The sequence below is a fragment of the Bacillus rossius genome, chromosome 13 (assembly GCF_032445375.1).
Source record: "Bacillus rossius redtenbacheri isolate Brsri chromosome 13, Brsri_v3, whole genome shotgun sequence".
Lineage (NCBI taxonomy): Eukaryota > Metazoa > Arthropoda > Insecta > Phasmatodea > Bacillidae > Bacillus > Bacillus rossius.
The window spans coordinates 24,776,735-24,799,720 of record NC_086340.1 but is presented as its reverse complement, the minus strand read 5'-3'; the positions used below and the strand labels follow the sequence as shown (position 1 = coordinate 24,799,720).

Genomic DNA, 22,986 nt, shown 5'->3' with positions numbered 1-22,986 from the left:
CAATACACATGTTGGTGCTTAGGCTAGGTATTTTAGAACTACTTAATTTCGTACTATAATGGTAACTTTTGCACAGAGATGAAAGTGTGGCATAGGCTTTTCTTTTGGTGAATTTCAAAGAATGAGCTTACCTACAGGATGCTAAGTGGATCCATAACTCCACCCTAATGAATTTGTAATTTTTTACTGTGATTTCTGTTCCTAACTATTCCAATTCTGGACTTTACATTATAGAATTAATTTATTTAAAATTCTATTGATGTTGTAAACTTATACATGGAACTATCTAGAGAAACCAACTTATTTTATAATGCCAGTTATTACATCAGATGCTATAGCGACACTAGACTACTAATTATGCACTACTAATTATTAAGTAAACAAGTGTCAAAAGCTGGGTCCTCTGGTTGGCTGAGCCATAACTCGAAGTGATTAATCGTACTGCAACTTAAGTCTTAACATTTTCTACTTTTAAGATGGCAGATATCCATTCCATTTTAAACATAATTTTGTCACTGGAAACTTTGCTGTGGTAGTGAGATCAACCCCAGCACCCCGACATGACTTAAGATTAATGTAAAATATGCACCATTGCCTTAATCCTCTGTCCATAACAGTGCGACGAAGAATCATACAACAAATAAAAATATATCAAATCATAAATGAACGAATGAATTATGGCACAGCTATTTGAAGCACATCGGGGTCATTAGAGTTGATGGGGTGTGTTGCGTTGTAAATGGAGCACTGATGCAATGAACGGGTGGAGTAAACCAGAGTGCCCCGAAAAAAAAAAAAGAACCACTGGCTTCCAACAATGCCAGCTTATTCAGTGTTGTATTTTGTTAGTGAGGCAGAATGATAAGATCGACACTCTCTGGTTCTTCTAGTACGGTATCACCTCCAATCGTAAAGCTGTGGATGAGCGCGCAGTCATTTTGTCGGGCATCGGGAAACTATGATACCGATTTCAAGTGTTCAAATCGTAGACAGCGAGAATTCCGTGGAAGAAATGTCGGAAAAAATATTACAGTACAGACAAACAACAATCTTGGACAACACAGCAACAAACAGACTTTGTCACTGCGTGGTCCAAGGTTGTTCGCCATTTTGAAAATCGTCTACCATCTTAAAAATTAATATTTAATATTTTAAAAATTCAGATAAAAATATTAAAATATATAAAATATTATTTAAATACAATTTAAAAAATAATAATAAATAATTTACGTCATGGAGCCTTCGGTTGAAACTCGGTGAGAGAAAATAAAAATGGCGACGGATCCTTTCTCCTCGGAGATCAACGACAGACTGACCTCTCCCCACTAATGCCAATATAGGTATATATTGTGTCAGACACTATGACGTAACTTCTGCCATCTTGTTTTTCTTCTGGAGGCCACCATCTTGGATCTGATATATTTTCGTTTGATAGAGTGCACTGCCACTATGTTAGTTTTAATTTTTAGCATCTAGAGTGCAGTAAATATATATTTCCAGGGCGTCCGCCATATTGTCGGTCATCTATCCTGCCATCTTAAAAATACTTATTTATTAAGCTAGAAATCTGGAAAAAAAATTCCAAATTTTATAACAAAAATGACTTGTTAAAATAATGATTGATTTGATCGATATCCGTCCTTTCGATCCTTACTCGATGCAAAAACAAAAATAATTTAATCAAAATTACTAAAAACAGTAAAAAAATAAAACAATAACATTACAAATAACAATGTATTATTTAATTTTTATAAGAATAAAATTAAAAAAAAAACAAGAAAATTACAAGTGTTTCTCGATTCCTACAATCTTCTTAGAAGGCGAAGAAAATCCTTTACAAATCCTTGACAGTTGTTTTCAGGGTAGATCTACATGACAGACGATTGACCAGACCCATTAAAAAATTACAATTCTGGCTTGTGCTAGAACTCTATCCTTGCTCAGCTAAGGAAAAGTTCACAAGCTGGCAGAAGAGTTTGTGTCATTTTTTATATATTTATTTCTATTTTTTATTTTTATTTTGTTTTTTACTTATTTTGGTTTAGGATAACGTGCATTAGTTTTTTCCGTGTTCTCCTGATTATTCCTGTCAATATTTTAATGGTTTTCTCCATTTGCTCCTGATTATTACTGGCAATATTTTGATGATTTTCTCCATTTGCTCCTGATTATTACTGGCAATATTTGATTGGTTTTATCCAAGTTCTTCTTGTCATTTATGGCGACGCTTCTGTTGGTTTTTACCGTGTGCTCCTGGTTATTCTTGGCGAGACTTCTGCTATTGTTCTCCGAATGCTTATGGTTATTTCTGAAAAATCAACATCAGCATGAAACATTTTTTACTTAATGAAATATAAAATATGATTCGGAGTTAAGTTTAATAAGTAAATATCTGTTACTTAATCATCACTTATACTATTTTAATCAGGTGGAATTCAAACAAAAATAATCATCACTCAGTCCAAATAATATGCCTTGAAACAGCTGTGAAACACTGACATGCAAGACGAACGTCCTTCTCCTAGATGTCTCACGAAGCCCTCCTTCTCTTGCGATCGTGAGTGAGCATCCCGCATCGTACATAAAAAATATTTACCTCAATAGAACATGTGGCGATATATGTTGACAATAATCGGGACTACTTACAACCATAACATTTACATGAAATAAATTAGTTCTTGCAGCTGAATGGAGTCAAAAACAGTCATTTAGTCTCGTAGCTTCGTAGCCTCGTATACTTGTAGCTTAGTAGCCTTGTAGCCTCGTAGACTTGTAACCAAGTAGCCTTGTAGCTTTGTAGTCATGTAGCCAAGTTGTGTTGTATGTATCCAAATGACATTGGAGCAGTTATGCTTAAGACAGCTGGCAACCAAAGACAGAGCCAATGATTTTTCGAGCCAATAACTTTTCGAGCCAATGACTATTCGAGCCAATGACTATTCGAGCCAATGACTATTCGAGCCAATGACTATTCGAGCCAATGACTATTCGAGCCAATGACTTTTCGAGACAATGACCGTTGGAAACAATGACCGTTGGAGCCAAAGACCGTTGGATCCAAAGACTGATTGTGCCAAAGACTGATTGTGCCAAAGACTGATTGAGACAAAGACTGATTGAGCCAATAGCTGGTGGAGCCAATGGCTGATGGAGCCAATGACTGATGGAGCCAATGCCTGTTGGAGCCAATGCCTGTTGGAGCCAATGCCTGTTGGAGCCAATGGCTGTTGGAGCCAATGGCTGTTGGAGCCAATGGCTGTTGGAGCCAAATACTTTTAAAATCAAAGTTGGAGGAATTGTATTCTAGCGTAAATTGGCGATCGTATCCTGCTGAGTTGAATGTTTGTGAAAAGGTACTTCCTTTTTGTTAAATGTACGTAGTCAAGCCTGTATTATCGTATCCTACTGATGAGATCGTATTCCTTTAAAGAGATCGTATCCATGTGACAAGATCGTATCCCTGTGGGTAGATCGTATCCCTGTGGCTAGATCGTATCCCTGTGGCTAGATTGTATCCCTGTGGTTACATTGTATCCCTGTGGGTAGATATTATCCCTGTGGCTAGATCGTACCCCTGTGGTGAGTTCGTATTCCTGCGACGAGATCGTATCCATGTCGTGAGTTCTTATACCTGCGATGAGATTCATTCCTACGATGTTGAATTGTGGTATAAATGTGTGTCCTTTTAATTTAATTTGCATCTTTTTTTAATTTGCTACTTATTTTAAAATTTAGTTCCTTTTTTTTATGTATGTGCTTTCTTTTTAGAATGTGCTTCCTCAATGACGATGAATGAGCATCAATCAGTCTGTTCTCAGGACATGATTGGACTCGTGGTTAAGAGAGGAATGGTATACACGCCTGACATTAAACAGGCCTGTTTAAAATGTTGGTCACATATCGGTGAATAATAAGTCTTGGTTCAGAGACGCTTGGCCTATGCACATGCTTTTCTACATGAACTGTTTAAATACTTATTTTTTTCTTATTTTTTGAGATTTTTGTCGTAATTGTTTCCTAAAAACTGGACATTTTGGCGGATTTTGCGGAATTTTGAGTCATTTTGGAAATTTTTGGCAAAATCTGAAAATCAAGGTCATCTAACATGGACGCCGTGACATCACAATCCAAGATGGCGGTCAGCTCCTCTGCTGCTCTTCTGGAACCCTAGGTTCGCAGCCTCTTCTAAAAAAAACTATTTTCATGTCATTTGGCCACCCTAACATCACCAAGTGCGGCCATGACTTAACTTAATAGTGTATCATTTTCTTACGTTACCAAACCGAGAGGATTTAGTTATGTGTCAAAATTTACCTTTGGTACATGACACAAGTGCATTCTGGGTGTGCGCCTCTTCTTTCTGCCCTTTCACACTGTGAAAAATTAGTTTCCAACTGTAGTTTACATGAGAGTTGGAGGGGTAATATTGGACAAAATGATACCTTCCAGTTTTTTCTATCAAATCAAATTGGACACAAAACTTTAAATATGTTTCAATACCATGCCACATTATCAAGCAATTTTAGCCTGAGCCTTCTCAAAATTTCAGTGTTTATCCTATTTTAACCATAAATAATGCATCACAGTGCTGAGCATAATTGTTAAACTTATTGTGATTTTAATGCCTTTTTAAATTTTAGAAATATCTATACATTCAACTGGTATTAATGCAGTTTATAAAATAAAATTTGTTTGAAGTGATATTTAAAATTCATACCCACATTATTTGCTTTTTTACATTTAAAACTATTTCGCATACGTCATTCATATAAACATTGAGCAATGAATTCCACCTTTATAATTGCAAACCTGTTCTTTGCTGTTTTAAATAATCGCTGTGACTGAAAAGATGCAACGTTCATTTTCACTGGGTGCGATTCTAATTGGCTGATTCCATCCAAAATCCAACATCCAACATATTTTAGAAACCATCCTACGTGTAAAAATATTTCAAGGAAACACAAATCATCAAGTTTGTCAAATGAACATGGCTTCGCGAGTGACTTTTCGGTGAGTTGATTACCCTGTTACATTATTCGACAAAACATGTTGGAAGGTGTTGGAAGCGAAATTAGACTGTGAGACAGGGAATTGTCCCACTTTCACTGCACTCCACCCTCGAGTTCAAGGTATCTTAGGACAATCTTCTCTACCTTCCCACACTCCCCTTTCACATGACAGTGTGATTGAACGACAAGTTCATTTGTCTTCCGCACACATATCCAAGGCGATTATGGAACAGTGATGTGATTATTGGTCTTGAGTTGTTGTTGTAAAGGCATCATAGCAAATGTGTCCACGCAGCTCTGGAAATAAATACAAAGTAATAGTTGCATGCACGAGTGTAGTTGAGGAATGAAGAGAGAGGTGGGGAGAGACAGCTCCAAGATGGCACTTGTTTAGTTCTTTTCCCCAGAGTTGAGCTCGTACGTGTTGGCTTCCCTCCTACTAACACATTCCTCCTTTTCTCGGCGAGCATTGCCTTCTTGGTATGCGCTTAAGCTTCCCCTTCGCTGTGACGTAAGTGATTCGGCGCTAGTTTGGCACCAAAGCCACGGTTGTGCCCTGCTTATACGTCGCATTACCGCGCGGTAGAAACAGCATCCCCTTGAGTGTCAGGGAGTGTAGGGGGTCGTTAAAGGGGGCGTGGAAGCGGTACACCGCGTTTCCCCGCGTTCCACCAACGCGAGAGCTCGCGGAATGAGGGCTTCCCCCCTTCCCTCCTTTTCCCTATTCCTCCCTCCCTACACAACTGCCAAACAATGGATTTCATTTCAGATTATGCCAGTACGCCAACTTCCTCCACCCTCCCCCCTCTCCCACCCTCCTCCCTCTCAGGCCCAGCCGGCAACTGACGCAGATGAAGAGGCCTTGGTCGATGCAGCAGGGGCACCAACTCTGCCAACACCACAGATGGCGCTTGTGTCTAGAGTCGGAAATATTCATCTTAAGGTGGTTTGTCTCTTTGTAGTTCATTTTATATTTACTGTAAAGAACTTTACATTTGTAAACTTTTTGACTGTATTTTCACAACATGGGAAAAAACTTTACATAATGCAGGCGTTTTTTTCGTGAGTGGCTGCCAAAGTTAAATTTTTAAAGTTTATGAAGTACTGTGTAAATTTAATTGATTATAAACGAAACATTTTACTTTTAATAGTTTGAAAGGAATTGTTACTGAATAACGAATGATTAAATATTTTTTTTTCAATTTTATCTAGCATTTAAACATTATTAATGTTGAGAAACTTTGACAGATGAGTAATATATTTTTTTCTGAAAGAAAATAATCCCACAGGCAAGGGGTATACAGTACATTTGCCTTACAACTAAAATTTTTCTTTTTTTTATTTGATTAAAATAGGCATTTCGGATTCATTCAGTCGGTGCTATTTGCTCTTCATGGCAATAGCATTTCATGAAATCGTTAGGTTCTTACGAAAAAATTTGGTTCGTGGGGCATTTTCCGTAGTATCACCCTTAGTGTCACTGGGAGTGATCCTGACTCCTGCGGTAGATGGCGCCTGCCGCCTGAGATGTCGGAGCTGTTTCCAGTACTATTACCTGAGTCAGGATCCAACAGCATCACGAAAGCATGCTAGGAAGCGATCATATAGCCTCTCCGCACCAATGGAAACCCACTATGTCCTCGTGGTACCAGGTTTTTTTTTCTTACTTGAGTGGGCAATGTCGGGAAGTCATCGAACCTCGACATCCTTAGATGTATAAAAGAGGTATCTGTTGAGGGGGAAAAGCTCTCTCTGCAGGCAACGGCAGGTGGTTCGCAACCTTCACCGAGAGATCGGCACTGCCGGGACCTCAGACCGTGGGCTTTCAAAAGACATGGTTCTGATGCGTGTATCCATAATTGCATGATGGCAAAGGCCGGACCTGTCTTGGTAAAAGACCATGACCAGGCCGTTTAAGCTCGCGATGAAGTTATTGGATGATTTCTCTAACCGACCGACTGCCTACCGTGCAATTTTTGGTCTTGTATGCGTTCAACACCATATTTTTTCCCCCATAATTGTGAGCACACGAGCTACCTGGCTGTCTGAAGTGCTACGAATACTGTCGCTCACCGCCAGGGGCGCATGCACCACTGGTCATAATCCAGATGCGAACAAGCAACACTGTGGGCCAAAAGGCCCAAGCTCCCGATCCCAGCATGGTCGGAACTTTCTGCCCCGACCCACTTTTCTTCAACCATCCTTACTGTCCTGTACTGAACCTGCCTGCTTAATGCTTGCAATAATTTAACCCCACATGAATGAGCGCAGGGTTTTCCCTGTGTAGATGCAGGTTTTACTTGGGCCCAACTTAACTAGTTATAGTCTAGATTTTAAGATAGGGGCGTTTGTTATGGTATAAATTGCTGCCATGGCTGGCCAGTCCCCGAACAAAGCACATGATGCATGCTACTTTTTCTGCTTGGCTGAAACCCAGCATGATTATGTGTAAAGACTTCGGACTGAGATGCACTTGGGGTCTTTTCCTAAGTCAGACACCACCCAAACAAATGCACAGAGATTTTAGTTAGGTTAGGGCGAAAAAATGTTGTAAAAGGCTGTAAACTCCAGGGAGCCGAAAGGCTGGACCGTCGGGTCTCCAGTTTCCGAGGTGATGCGGTGGCCTGGACTGGGACACTTAACCCCGTTAGCTTACGGACCACCAGGTCGGAGAAGCCCCTAGTGCCTTGAAAAGTCTGGAAGTAGTGCGGGACTTCCAATCGATACTGGGAGTTTCCTCGCTCTGAGGTGTCCTTTAGGCACCCAGGTTTTTCGAGTATGGACTCGCACTGGTATGTGAGCACACTGGTATGTGGACTTTCTGCGCTTAAGAGCACGTCCCAGGAGTCCCCTTTCCGAAAAAAAGTGGACGGATGAGCAGATTTACTGCTCCAGCACTAGCCTGGACAGCTAGAAGAGGTTGGATGGGTCCTCGGCCAGACCACGGTCTCTCTGGGTTGTAAGAGTTTAGGATAGGCGCCCTAAGTGCTGCTGGAGGGGTTTAACCGTTGAGTATCTGTTGGTTTTCTGAATGGGTTAAGGAGGTTGCTGGGATGGGTTCCCCCAGCCTCTCGCCATGCACATCTGAGCCGCGTCGAAGTGGCATATCCACTTTCCTCGCCATGTAGGGCCATGCCAAGTCGATGCCGCACCTTAATGGGAGTATACACCACCATCACGGGAATACCTGGCGTGTAATAAATCAACAATACAACGAAATTGGTTAAGAAGTTATCAATGTCACTTATAGGAATTTTGTTAGTATATTTTAAGGGATATTGAGAGTAGACCGAACTACAAGGTGCGGCAGAAAAAACGGGCGAATTTGAAAGGGCTCTAAATATCAAAGACCTGATTAATTCCAAAATGTATTGCTTCCATCCTTAAAGTACATAGAACAGCATATAAGAAACGAAATGTGAATAATGCTTGGTCCCATGTTCACTTGACCTCACAGATTGTGACTTTTTCCTGTGGGGCTGTTCGGAAAGCAAGGCGTATCAAGACAACCGACCAAGCAGTGTTGAACAGTTAACAGCTCGTATCCGTCATGAAGCGGCCCGCATCTCACCGGCAATGCTGCCAAAAAAATGTAATCGCGCACTTCAAGGTCCAGCTAGAAGAATGTGCGTTTGGACGGACGTTATATTTTCGACGTTAATTTAAGAACATAATGCATTGCAAAGTTACGTTTCGCCAATGTTTTTTTTATGGTGGTGGAAATAAATTTTCGAAATTATCATTAAGTTTTATTTTACAGCCCTTTCGAAATCACCCGATTTTTCCGCCACGCCTGTTATAACAAAAAATAATTAAATTAAAAAAACAAATAATTGAACAGTTATAGCAACCGGCTGATGAATATCTCAGAGTATAGGAAGATTTATAAGTTGAAGATTGGTGTATGTATTGCAGGAAGAAAGACACCTAATTTTAGTATACTCTAACCATGGTTTTGACCTAGGGGAGATTAATCGAATATACATCCCTAGTACTATAATATAGAAACATCTGTCTGGGGAGACGGGGGGCATGTTCAAATGGTTGCATTAAAACACTGTTGCTCCCAAGTTGAGCTCTGCGAGTGCTGCTGACAGTAAAAAAAAATCTAGTGTTTCCTGTCTTGAACATTGTATGTGTACCAGTGAAATCATAAACAATTTTCCAAATATTTTTTATTTTATTTTCATCTGTCAATTCTGTACTTGTTGCGTATAAGGGGTTAAGTCCAAAAGCATAGTTTTGAGAATATCGTGATTAAAAACCATCAGGTTTCTTGAAGTCTGTTTTTTTAGCTTTATTAACTGCTTGAGAACTTTGGAAACTCATTGTTTTAAAATAATGTCTCTAATCTCCCGTATCAATTTTGAAAGTAAAAAAATTCAATATATATGTGTGACTTAACCCCTTTACGCAACAAACACAGAACTGTTAACACCAAGCTCCCGCTTGGAGCGCTAAACGCAGCGTTAGATATCGAACTGGGAACTTCCAGCCTATAAAAACTATATTTTGTACATTGTCTCTGTTGTACAATGATGGTGGTGAAGAAGTAAGAACGAGCTGTTGACTGACGTTAATTTGGAGCGAAACAAGTTGATTCAGTACGGCGTGTAATCGTAATTGTCTTCAGAGTTTACGACGACGCGCATAAACGCAACCATGTGAAGCGCGCGATCCAGCAGCGTTGATCGGCGGCAGTCGGCGAGCGAGCTCGTGCGCGGTTCACATGAGTGCGCTGGCATGCGTCGCCACCAAAAAAAGGTGGTGTGTTTGAACACATATTGTCAAGTCTGGCAGCCGCTAAAATAACGCCAATCATCAGCTCCTTCATTTATAAAATATAATATTCTTTCGCCTGAATAATCCGTAACTATGCATCATCTGATTTTTTTTTGCTGTTGTAAAATTAGTAGTTTCGTTAGGTTTGGTATCTTCCTTTAAAAAAACTATAATACTGACTGAATGACTGATAGACAACACACAGCTTAAACAGGTAGGTCTACAGGCATTAAAATTGGCATACTAGTTCCTTGAGTAACGTAGGAGAGCACTGAGAAAGTATTTTTATTTTTTAAGTTCCACCCCTAAAGGGGTAAAAAAGGGTGGCAAAGTTTGTATGAAGAAACAATTTCTTTTGGAGTAACAGTGATGAAATTTTATAAATATATTATTCAAAAGAAATAAAATAACACGTGTTTCATAATTATTGAAAATTACTTTTTTCTTGGAAGGGGGGGGGGGGGGAGGAGGAAGCGTTATTGTTCGAAATTCCCGTTTTAAGTCAAAAACCCTTATGGCTACGAATGGTGATTTTTTTATTTTTTGCTTCCTTCGTCGCCTTGACAACGGTTATTGCATTTTTGATGCATTATTTCCCGTTAATATTGCTGGGGCGTTGAAGATGAAAATTGTATGTTTTTTTTTTTTAAGGAAATGTCCCACAGTCTTGAAACTCGGCAGTGATGTTCCTTATTTTAGTTAGACCTCAAATTAAACGATGTTTTCCGAAAATCAACTCCCAAGGGTTGTTAAGCCCGGGCAATGCCGGTACTTATAAAAAAATATTCTAGCACAAATTGGTTTTAATTTTTTTTTAACTGGAAGGCATTGTTTATTACGTTTAGGTGATTACAACTGAAAATTAAATATTGTTTGTGTTGGGTCAGCGACAATTCTAGTATACACAAAATCGTGGGGAAAAAAAAGTACGAATTCTCACAAAATGGTGGTTTATACCTCTCGAACCCGGAGTTGCACGAGAGAGCGAGGGAATTCGGACGTGTACGTGGTCTGATCGAGGGTTCAGTGGAATTTTTTGGCTTTCCTTGAAATTTTTCTTCGCCGCGCACAGTGCATCATGACTGGGGTCTTATCCGGCAATCCAGCGGCGGACTGCTTTTCGAGTTCAGACGCCGAGGAGCAAGGAACGCCACTCAAACGGCCCTTCGGGCTGAGTGGTCTCTAGAAGCCTCCTCCTTCGATAACGTCTCTACACCCACTCACGTGAGCTCTCTGAACACGTAGTGCGCGCGTCTGCTGCGCATGGCCCTCTTAGGCTACGTTTGCAAGTACCTACCTTTTTGAAGTGCTTCATTGTAACATGTTCAACACAGCAACATGTCCCAGTCAGGGTTGTTTTCTTATCCAAACCTGACAGGTTTTTTTTTCAAGCACTTCAGACCGACGTACACTATTAAAAATTTTGAGTAAATTCGCGAATTTTTCAAAACCAATAATTTAAATCAAATAAACAATGAGTTCTTCGTAATTTCAAATAGTTTAATCTTTGTAGAAACTACGCCGTATTTTGGCTTTCGAGGTGTAGGTTTAATTCTAAACAAAGGTAAACACACCACATGGACAAACTAAGAGTGTTCTTACTGTAGACTTAACCAGTTATTTTTAATTTAGTTTTTTTAATGTACCAAGAATATTCTCTTGTATTCGTGTTCAAAGTAAGTGCACACATTTTCCTTAAATATATTAATAAAACCGTAAATATAAAAATATTGCTGTATAATATGTAACCAGTATTCTTTGTAAATTGAAGGTGAATTTTTTTTAGCAGTGTATTTCATACACTTGTTTGTGATTGGTTGGTCTCGCGTCAACAAAGCATAGCTTAAAAGAAATGGTCGAACGCTAGTCGCGCCACAGCAGAGAAAACAATATTAACCTATTTGTTCTGTGTAAGTAAATGGTAAATAACGATATTTGTGAGATATGATAACTGTGAACATGCAACCGTCCTAGTAAACGAAAAAAAAAAACCTCGTGACTGATTCGAGATGTGAATAATCGCGATCCCGTGTAACCGGACAGCACTATCTTCTCGATCAAGTTGTGAATTATTTCTAATAATGCTAAGTAAAAATGTTCACTTAAGCTGTGCAGTGTTGCCGGGGTCTTAATACAAATTCGATGCTACCCACGGCAAGACTACACAATGGACAAAAATGTACTAACATTTAGTGACATCAGATGTTTGTGGCGGTATATGGAACATATTTAAGGAAATCATGTTTTTTTTAGTGTATGAACTAAGATGCTAGTGGAAGGAATGTAAAATAAAGGAAGTCAAAGGTTAAAATGTGTAAAGCTAAAATACTATTCAAATATTTTTATTGACTTCAAATAGCATTCTTGTTGGTTTACAGCCCAGACTCTTCGCACCTTGCAATTGTGACGGAGGTTTACATAATACAGTGGGTTTTCTAGTGGTTCCCTCTTTCCCCACCCCTCCTTCAATTACATTCCGTCGTTGCTCCGTCTCATCGTTTCAACTCTAATCTGTTTCTAACGCCCTTCGGTGTCGATGATGTTAAACCTATTATTAATTCGTTATTTAAATCATTCATTCCCGAAAAAAGTTGAATCCAAAATAAACAATGGTTTCATGGCCACATAAATAACATCGATTTGGATGTCATTCAACGATTAACGATCTAAACCATTATTTGGATTTTATTAAATATCTATACGTATTTTGTGCTATATAATTTATAGTTTATCCATCTGTATTTAGTATTTTTATTTAAATACACTTTTCCTCATCTCTATTGCAATTATTACTTAATAGGTTGTTTTTTTTTTTCAAAGAAATCTCACGCCAGCTCTCGAAATAAATGATACGTTCAAACAAAAATGAAATAAATAAAACAAGACTGCGAAGCTAAATGATGTAAGTATCCACCAGTGGAAACGAGTGTCGTATTCTCTTATTTATCAATTTAGTGGACGCATGAAGGCATGCAATGATATCCCTTGTGAGAATTCGTAAGCAATGCCAAGACGGCCTCATCCACTGCTATGAACATTATGTGGACACCTTAAATAAGAGATCCCGTGTGGCTACTATTTGTAAACAGCCCGGTCTCGTATTGCTGCATTTTTACCTAGGTTATGTATAAAAAAATTATGTATATCACAGTAATAAACTTGTAGTATTAAATTGGCCAGTAAAATGGCTGGTTCATGGTTGTGGTGTCATGTTGCCAGCCGCCATCTTGGAATATGATGTTACGGTGGCCATATTAAATGACATTGACACCTGCTGCCATCTTGGACACCGAACTTTCCTTCATATTGGATGCAGAAACATTACGTAATTGTTTTTTCTAACTTTCGGCAAATTTTTATCACCACATCTTATAATGACTAGTTACGCCATTTTGAATTATGTCAGGCCCAACAATTTGTTGTCTAGAAATATATGCCATCTATGATTCTAACGGCAGAACTACCATCTTGTTTGCGATTTCCTGGAGATCACCATATTGGATAATGTAATGCCGGCCATATTGTTTTCGTCTTATGGAGATCACCAGCTTGGATTTGAAGGCTGGAGGTTGCCATCTTGGATGACATAATGTTCGCCATCTTTGTTTCTGCTGGTTGTTTCTAGAGTGCGTCAGCGTCCCTCTGTCTCCTGCACGTAAGGTGTATGTTCCGTTACCTACCAATGTTGTTATAACCCTTATAGACATATTAAATTTAATTTTTAATACATAAAACTTTGGAAGCGAGGTGATTCGATACAGCTTGGACTTCTGGTATGGAAAACATACGCCTTTGATCACACGGCCATCGAGACACATAACAGACTGAGAATTAAGTATGGTTTATATATAAAAACATATATTCGGACTTGTATTTTTTAACATGTAGGAATAATAACAACATTTGTTGGAGGCTGATCCGCCATATTTCTATTCAATGCTTGCTACTAGAAGCGCTAGTGTCGCGTAGTGCACACCTCGTCTGCTAGAGGGAGCCACCACCATCTTGGTTTGCAATACTTCTAACAAGGAGCGCTTGTTGTTTTTTGACGTGACAACGTCTAATAAATCGATATACGCCGGCTGCAAGCACGAAAAAGTGTCCCGTTACGCACATTGTCCCGTTACGCTGTGTCCCGTTACGCTGTGTACGTTACGCTCATTGTACGCTTGCGCCGCATCTATCTCTTTCCCACTCGATTGGAACAACGATCGATATGCCTTTTTCGAGGCACATTAAACTTGAAACACTCCCATTCGTTTCCTACTTTTCCTATCATCGTCCTATCCTTAACAGAACAACACAGATTGGAAGAAGTTAAATAGCAAACACGTATAAAAGGTATAGTTAAAATAATCTCTTCGTTAAAGTAATAAACATTTTTGAATTAATAAGTGCAATAAAAGTAAATTTATCAATTAAATTGTAGATTTTATTTCACTCCTTCTTTGTATCCATACAAAATAGTGATGATTCAATAAAAATGATTCAATTATATTCATAAAACTATGCAATCATTTCATCAATGTTTTGTTATGACGTTGTCACGTTAAACTATCGTCCGTAAACCGACTTTACAGACAACCAATTTTTTTTACCTATAATAGAGTTCAGTAGTGCCATTTTACCAGATCGTTGGCCATTTCAGCCATCATATTAAAAATCTGTGCATGATACAGAGTGGCACTAGGGAACTCTAGGATCAAACAGCAGAAAAAAGATGGTGAACATAACGTCATCCAAGATGGTTATCTCCAGCAGACGAAAACAATATTATGTGCATTACGTCATTCAAAATGGTGACATTTAGCATCGAAAACAATGAACTGAAAAGTGACATGAGAATCAAGGATTGCGGAAATTTCTGAACATAAAAAATGGCGGATGTGACATCATAATTCAGAACAGTGGACGTTATTTAATAATTCAAAATGGCGGACGTGATTCCGTAATTCAAAATTGCATAAAACAAAATTGCTGAATGTTTTAGAAAAATTTAAAAAAAAGATGGAATATTCCAAAATCCAAAATAGCGGAAAGTTATAAAACCAAAAAAAAAATGGCGGAATCCAAGATAGCCAACGCGTTCAAGGTTCCCAAAATCACGGTCGGGGTCAAGATCATCCAAGATAGCCGCCGTTACATCACAATCCAAGATGGCGGCCGGCTCCATGGCACCTCAACCATGAACCAGCCGCTGGACTGGGAAATACATACTAGTAATCACAACATCTAGAAAATAAGATAATTGTACAACAAATTCTAATCGGGAAAAGTGAAAAAAAAATGTTAAAAATTCAACTAACAACTATTACGTTTTATTCAATTTATTTATACATAATATTGAAATATTTTAGTATTTTAAGTTGTAATTTTTTATATATATAATTACATATCAGCGTACTATAATGGTTTTTCATAAATTTAAACAAAAAAATTAATTGTTCACGTGCGTGCCGGTAACAATATTAACACACTTTGCACTTTCCGCGCCCTATGACATTTTTACCTCTACATCCCACTACACCTTTTGGGTGCAGAAGTTGCCGAAATAAGTACGGCCCGCGCGAACAAAGCCTTGGACCAGTGTCACGTTGCGCGGTGGAACCGGAGCGAATGTGATGAATTATTAACCTAGTCCATTAATTATAGACCTGCATTCTGCGTTTCAAATAAAATAAAAAAGTCGTTGGAAGAACATTCAGCCATTAAAAATAAACGCCGTGAAAGTTGTAGTCGCAGCGGCAAAAACTCTTATTCTGACTACGTAGGCATAGGTACTTAAAAACAACGCAAGAGCGTACGAAAGCAACACCAATGAACGCAAAAACAAAACCGCCCGTTTATGATTTATAAGTAGAGACATGTAAAATTCGCGATTACAAATCCCTAAAGGATAGACTCCATGATCCTCTACGCACTCGTGCAAATTACATCTGCTGATTGGTTACCGACTCGTAACACCTGTTGACTGGAATGATCGTGATTCGCTAATTCTTCTGTTAAAGATTTTTCATTGGCCCAGAGTCCTTCAGATAAACTGTGGCCCAATCACTGAAGCAAAACAATGTCAACAGTATTTGGACTCTATTCTATCGCGAAATGAATCCGTGAATTTACAGGTCTCTATTTATAAGTCGCTACACATTACCAACCTTGCTGAAACAATTATTTCATCAGTCTTATATATTCCCACGATAGCTTGTGAAGTTCTTACTCGTTTGATTAAAAGAGTAAAATTGTTAAGCTGTGCGATGGTGTGGTAAGTAAAAACTTGAGAGTGTGATAGTAAGGAAACCGTAGTCTTCTATGCACATGACGTCTGCATCTTTAAACGTTTTCGGGACACTTCCTTTCAAATATTGTAGGCAGAAACGCAAGTCGAAACAGAAGAAGAAAGTTTGCCGATGTTTAACGTTGCGTTTTTTTTATGTGTGTAATATCTTAGCTCTCAGTATACAGCCTTTAGTGGGCGTAATTTCGCGAACGCTAACGGAAGTCTCATGGAACGGAAATGTATAACCGCGGTGCTGCCATCTGTGGCGGATGGCACTAACCAAAGTTCACAAAGCCGAAGTGAAACTTTATATTATTTTAATATAACTACTTATCGGAAATCAGGTACAAAGCTAGATAGTTTTTTTAAAATTCCTTTTAGCTTTTATTAGAGCAATTTCGTTATATATTTTAAAATTTAACTCTGCTAATAAAATGATTCGCTGCTCCGGCAACGAATTATAGCGGCCGGTGTAGAAAATTCTTGTGATTCGCGTCAAGAAATTTAGTTTAAAACACAATTTGCATATATTTTTCTCGCAACTGAGGGGGCCCGGGCCCAGCCCTGTTTATTTTTCAATGTTTAACTATTATAATTTTTACAAACTATAAAACATATTGAATATTTTATAATTAAAGCCTATTTTGGACTTATAAAATAGTTAACGTAATTATAATTTGTATTTTCAGGTTAAAAGAAAAAAGAAGAATGTAGGTAAGAAATAACTATGCAATTATAATGTAGCACGTGACTGTAAAATTTTTGGGAAGGGGGGGGGGGGTGTTGGATCGTCACCGTTCCAAGGTCCAGGTTCCGTAATCGAATGTGGGGGCCATGCCGATATTTGTGTTATAACTAGAGACCGGAAAAATTCGCGTGTTCAATGACCTCCAGGATAGACTCCAATATCCTCTACACACTCGGGCAAATGCCAACTGTTCATTGGCTGTTGACTTGTGAGTAGTCTCGACTGGGTGGCCTGTGATTCGACACTTCAATGAGTGAGGGTCTCTTATTGGCCCTTAGTTCTCCAGATTAACAGTGAACCAATGGCAGAAGCAGTACTAAGGTATAATTATTTGAATTTTAGCATAACACGAAATTAACCCGCGAATTTTTCAGGTCTCTAGTTATAACTAGAGTCCCGGAAATTTCGCGGTTTCCTCTGGCCTCAGGATAGAATTCAAAGTTATAGGTGTGCTCGACCCATGTTTACTTTCCCATTGGTTGATTTCTTAGAGAGAAATTTTTATCCTTGTTATTTGGCACTACCTGATTCGCTTACTTCTCTCCTAACTGGACATCGTTGGCTCACGGTCGTAGAGGGGCGTGTCCAAACAACTGCGTGCCAATCATGAACACAGTGCGACAGTGTGGAGGTTTGCATTCTAGCTTGCGACTAAATGAATCCGCGAAAATTCCGTGGCTCTAGTTATAACACATCTTTGGAGAGTATTGAAACTCGCTCACATTTTTTTTTTCTTGTCTTGAGTCTTATTATCGAGTTCTCGCGCGGTGCTTGCGCCAAGGATTGATTGAATGCGCCGAGGCTGGCGGCAGGCCTTACTTAACCAACACCGTCGGCTGAAACAGCCGTGCCGACCACGAGCGAGGCTCACAACACAAAGGAGGGAGAGAGAGAGAGAGAGAGAAAAAAAAGGAGAGGGGAAAGAGGGAAGGTAAAAAAAAAAAACAGGCTGAGGAATCGTGCGTTATGTTTCCCCCGCGCGGCGGGTGTTTGGACGCAAATACAGAGCAGCGCAGCACCCCACCGTGCCAGCCCCCCCCCCCCTCCTCCATTCCCTTGCCCCCCCCCCCTTCGGGGACTGATTTGTTGCGACACCAAACATCATTACTTAGGCACACTGCTGTGAAAATTCCCGCGTAAACTGGACTGAGCGCCGCACCCCGCCGGCCTCCAATGTGTATACAGCTCGGCAGGAAAAAAAAAAAAGAGGAAGCCGCAGCTAAATTGGGATTCAACAAACGCACGAAGCCAGCGTCATTACGTGTGTAGGGCTCTGTTTCCGAAAGTCACTACAGCGTGACAGATGCGACGCGAACACCGCGGTTTGTAAGCGAATAATCGCACAATTGTGAACGATTTTTTTTTAAATTATACTCATTTAGGCGCGTTATGGAAAAAGAATGATTACAGCGAATTTTTCACGATGCACGCGCACCCTTGCAATTCAATTTTCACAGGAAGATGACGGACCCACGTGTACGAACATCTTATCTTCTTAATATATAAATCCAGTGTCCTGATGTTTGTTTCCAGTGAACACTTCACCAAGTCAACCGATTTCGATGAAAATTGGCATTTATGTGTAATTTTTTCCAACTTGAGAGATAGGATAGTTTTTATTTCGATTAATGGTCTTAATAATTTATAATTAACTAGATAATTCCCGGCATGCGTTGCAATGCCTCAATCAGTTTTTTAAACGTATACTAAGCATCTCTTTATCTCTCTAATTCTCTATCTCTCTATGTATATCTCTATAACTCTCTCTATCTTTCTATTTATATCTCTATATATCTTTCTACATATATATTGATCTCTATATATATATATCTTTCTAGCGGACCCGACAGACATTGTCCTGCCCAAATGTACATATGGCGGTAAGTATTTCTACGCTGGACATTTTGTATCTTCTTATTATACCCCTCCTCTTGGGCACGCCACTGCCGTTACCAAAAACCTTTCCCATGCTTACGCAGAAGGCAACAACAATGCAAAAGCCCGTTGCCATGGAGGCTAATTATCAACAATGCTTAGTATTTTTTTTTGCTTTTAAAGCGTGTTTTTTTAGTTTTTTCTTAACTCAGAATCGAGATAAAATATCCAATTGTGAATCTAAACCATCCTCGAATCCCCATGAACTCACACATAAAATTTCATCAAAATCGGTCCAGCCGTCTAGGAGGAGTTCAGTGACATACACACGCACACAAGAAATATATATATAAAGATAATAAACTGATTATCAATGTTGATTGGTGTTTAAGCGCGGGAAACAGTGGGTACTTCGTCTCCATGACATCGTTGCGTGCTCGAGAGTCGGGAAACCATCGGTGCTATTCGTGTTTTCTTCGGTACATTACAAAGCATTGTATTAAGTTTTTATCAAAATTAATTAATTTTCATTTTATTTCATTTATTATAACTGTAAATAAGAGATTTGGTCTCATCCCCCCCCCCCCCCCCCAATTAATACAACCGTGTGAAGCCGGGTCGGGCAGCTAGTAAACTTATATATAGTCAATTTCATAAATATTAGGGTACACACGAAATGTATTGGTGTGCCAAATGTAAATTTATGATAGTGCAACTACCTTGGAATATATTTTATATACCTAATAGTCATTGTAAAGAGTAAGTTCAAGTTTAAAAAAATAATAATTTATTCTGGTATTAGAACAGTTTACGAGTACCAGTGGGTTGAACTGGATTCGTAAGGCATTACCCAATTAATTTTTATTACCATTTTATTAATTACTGATAAACGATTCTACTCAGAAATGTTTGCTCACCAATAATTCGCACTTAAAATTTTTTATTCGCATGTCTGTCAAGTTCCGCAGATCTCACTCCTCACTAGAGCTAGGCTCGACAGTGGTTCGCCCCTTTCATTTTCCCCAAATGTAACAATACGCCTACTTAGTCGAAAGTGATCACGATGATTTTTTTTTCATAAGCACTTCAAATTTACAAATAATACTGGTTAAAAATTATCCAGGGACATTCGTATACTTACAAGTACTGAGCTTTCTTACTGTGTACATTAACTAGCAAAAATAATCTTGAATTACTAATTAAACCTTTAAAAATTAATTATGTTTACAGTCAGGTGTCGGCTTAAGTTTTTTTACTGAGTAACAAAGTCAAAGTAGGAATCCAGAGTATTTTCTACGAAGATCCACTATCTATGCAAGTACGAAAATCTCTTCGTTTATTTGAAGTACTCAATTCTGTTGAACGTCCGTAAATTTACTCTGATTTCATTTGTAAATATTTTTCATGCCAAAGTACTCAAACTTTGATAATTTTATATATCTATGAATTATTATGTTCTGGGAAATGACAGTCTAGCGAGATTTGACGCTAACCGTGCAGAGAAAAACGCCCAACGTTTACAGGTCAATTTCATTTATGGTCCTTGTTCCGTTTAATCCCGACATGGCATTAATTTACGGTCACAAATTCAGTGCGATGTTTTTTCGATGCCTTCATCATCTTATTTATTTTGTGTTTGTGGCCGGAAGAGGTAAAATTTAACAGTAAACATTTTTATATTCCATTGTTAAAAAATAAGTCTTATTGGAATGAAATTTTAACGTATTGATTTTAACTCTATCATTAAAACATTTCCTTAAAAAATACTCTCGACTAAGCAGTACAAACAATATCATCTGTAAGGTTTCATCTGAGGTTTTACTAAATTTACAATTTTTGGCTTTCGTTTAGAAGTGTTTCAGTCTAGCGCAGTTCCTCATAAAGGGAGAGGAGTGGAAGCCAAAGCCCAAACAGAATCGAACATTTATTATTGAGTTTTATTTTTGAGGGTGTGTTACTGTGCTTACGTTCATGTGTTAAACTTTTTTTTTCATCAAAAGTATATGAAACTATATGAGTTCAGTATTTTTGATGATCAATTTTGTAAATATTCCAAGTACAATCTTTGACACGGCGTCCTTTCTTCGTACTGTCGCAAGGACCCTCGGGCTCCGTCAAGTTCTACACGAATGTCACTCAAAATAAAAATAAAAAATAGAATAACATCTTAAAATTTCAAAATAAACATTAGGGGGGGGGGGGGGGCTGGGGGTGGTAGCAGTAGAGCTGGTACAAGGATTGTCTAACCTCCTTAGGACAGGGGGTGTAGGGTGTTGACTGAAAGAAAAAAAAAAAGTATTATTTATCCCACATCGTTTCAGGTTTTATTTCCGGTAAACGATAGTAGTATATAATAGTATTTCCTAGATCAGGCCTCAGGCGGTGGAGCCGAGAGCCGGCTCCGCCATCTTGGATTGTGACGTCACGGCGGCCATCTTGGATGGTTGTGACCTTGACCTTTGAACTTGACCTTGAATTTGATCCTCAAAATCCGCCAAAATTGGGCAAAATTTGCCCCAAAATTCCTCAAAAATCGCCAAAATTTCCATTTCTGTGGAAAAAAGTTCCGCCAAAAAATTTCAAAAAATTCCACAAATTAAAAATTTCTCATTTCGAGGGAAAAATTTCCCGTTTCGAGGGAAAAATTCCCGTTTTTAGTCCTTAAAAATCCCAGCGGCTGAAAATTCCTAAAACTGGCTTAAGCATCCTTAACTCAAGCCTCAGTTAAGCCATTTCTAGGTATAAGGATACCATGACCGCCATCTTGGATTATGTCGCCACCGTTGCAATTTTAGTTACGGTCGCCATCTTTAAAATCTTCATTTACTATCCGATTTTAATGATTTTTTTTTAAAAAATTATAAAAAAATTCAAATAATAAAATTTTAATAAAAAATATTTAAAAAGCATACATTAACGACACGGAGCTCGGAGTCCGCGGTTCGAACCCGGTGGGTGCAAAAAAAATTAAAAATGACGACAGATCCTTCCCCCTAGGTGGCTGCTGGCAGACTGACCCCCACCACTTTTACCAATGCACATATACCATCAGGTAGTATGACGTCATGTCCGCCATCTTGTCTTCGATGCTGGAAGCCAACATCATTGTATCGTCGGCTAGAGTGCGCTGACACCATGCTAGTTTAATTCTTACCCACTAGAGTGCAGTAATCATTTATTACTGTGACACCCGCCATCTTGTCATTTGGCTGCCATCTTGAAAATCCGTAATTATTTAGCTACAAATTCGGGAAAAGTTCCTAAAATTCATTAAATAAATCACTCATTAATTTACATATTGATTCGATCGATTCCCGTCCTCGGTTCGATACCCGATCGTTGCAATAATGTTTAATCTTATGTAAAAAAAATAATTTAAATAAACCATGTTCAACATTCGTAAAGAGACTCTAAATCCTCTACGACCACCATCCTATCAGACATCAAGACCACCATATTGGAAATGTGTAATTTTAATGCTAGAGATCCGGGAGAAAGTTCAGAAATCATTAAATAAATTTCCGATCAATATACTGATTAATTAGATCGACTAAGGTCCTTGGTACGATCTAGGATGATGCAAAAAAAATTAAATATAACATCAATTTAACATAAAAGTAACAGGTTCGAGGAATTAAACACCGCAAGTTCTTTTACAAACATAATATTTATTACATAATTTCTATTCTACTACAGGATCACTTACGAAAGCCAGCAATCTTATAATCATTTAGTTCCGCAGCGGTGTGAAATGACTAATTCTTAGCTCCAATCGGTTTATACTAGACAGAGTCCAGCCAGAACCTTTACAGACATAGTCCACCTCTTCTTGACAGAGTTTCTGGATACCGTTTATAACAGTTTGCTTCACATCGTTAGAACTGTAAATTACTGCAGCCGATGTCTTGAATGCACACTTCTTCACTTTGTCATCGAACGGATATGGCTTTCCATATATACAGTCCAACCACAAGTTATATTTCAAAGGTCCGTTTGTTGCTACATCATCAGTAAGCTGATTGATTATCTTCTGTCTGATATCGTCAAGAAAATTACAACTGTCCTTCGACTCACCGAACGTATTTAGATAATAGTAGTCTTTCAACGTTCCACGAAATGCAGACTGCGCCAAGTAGAAGCCATTTCGTTCACTTGTAATGCTCCGAACACAGTCTTAGGTTTAGTTCCATGTTCAGACGTTATAACAATCGGTTGCTGGGCATCTGTTTTTTTGGTTGTACACTTTCGTGTCTCCAATCTAAAGCGAGGAGTCGAAATGTCGGCAGGTAGTTCAG

At 38.7% G+C, this 22,986-nt stretch overlaps 1 protein-coding gene across 3 annotated transcripts in view; it reads left to right on the top strand.

Annotated features, from left to right (window-relative positions):
* LOC134538386 (uncharacterized) overlaps positions 1-22,986 on the top strand; it is an 835,281-nt gene that overhangs the window by 357,441 nt on the left and 454,854 nt on the right. The gene's annotated exons all lie outside the window — the stretch shown is intronic.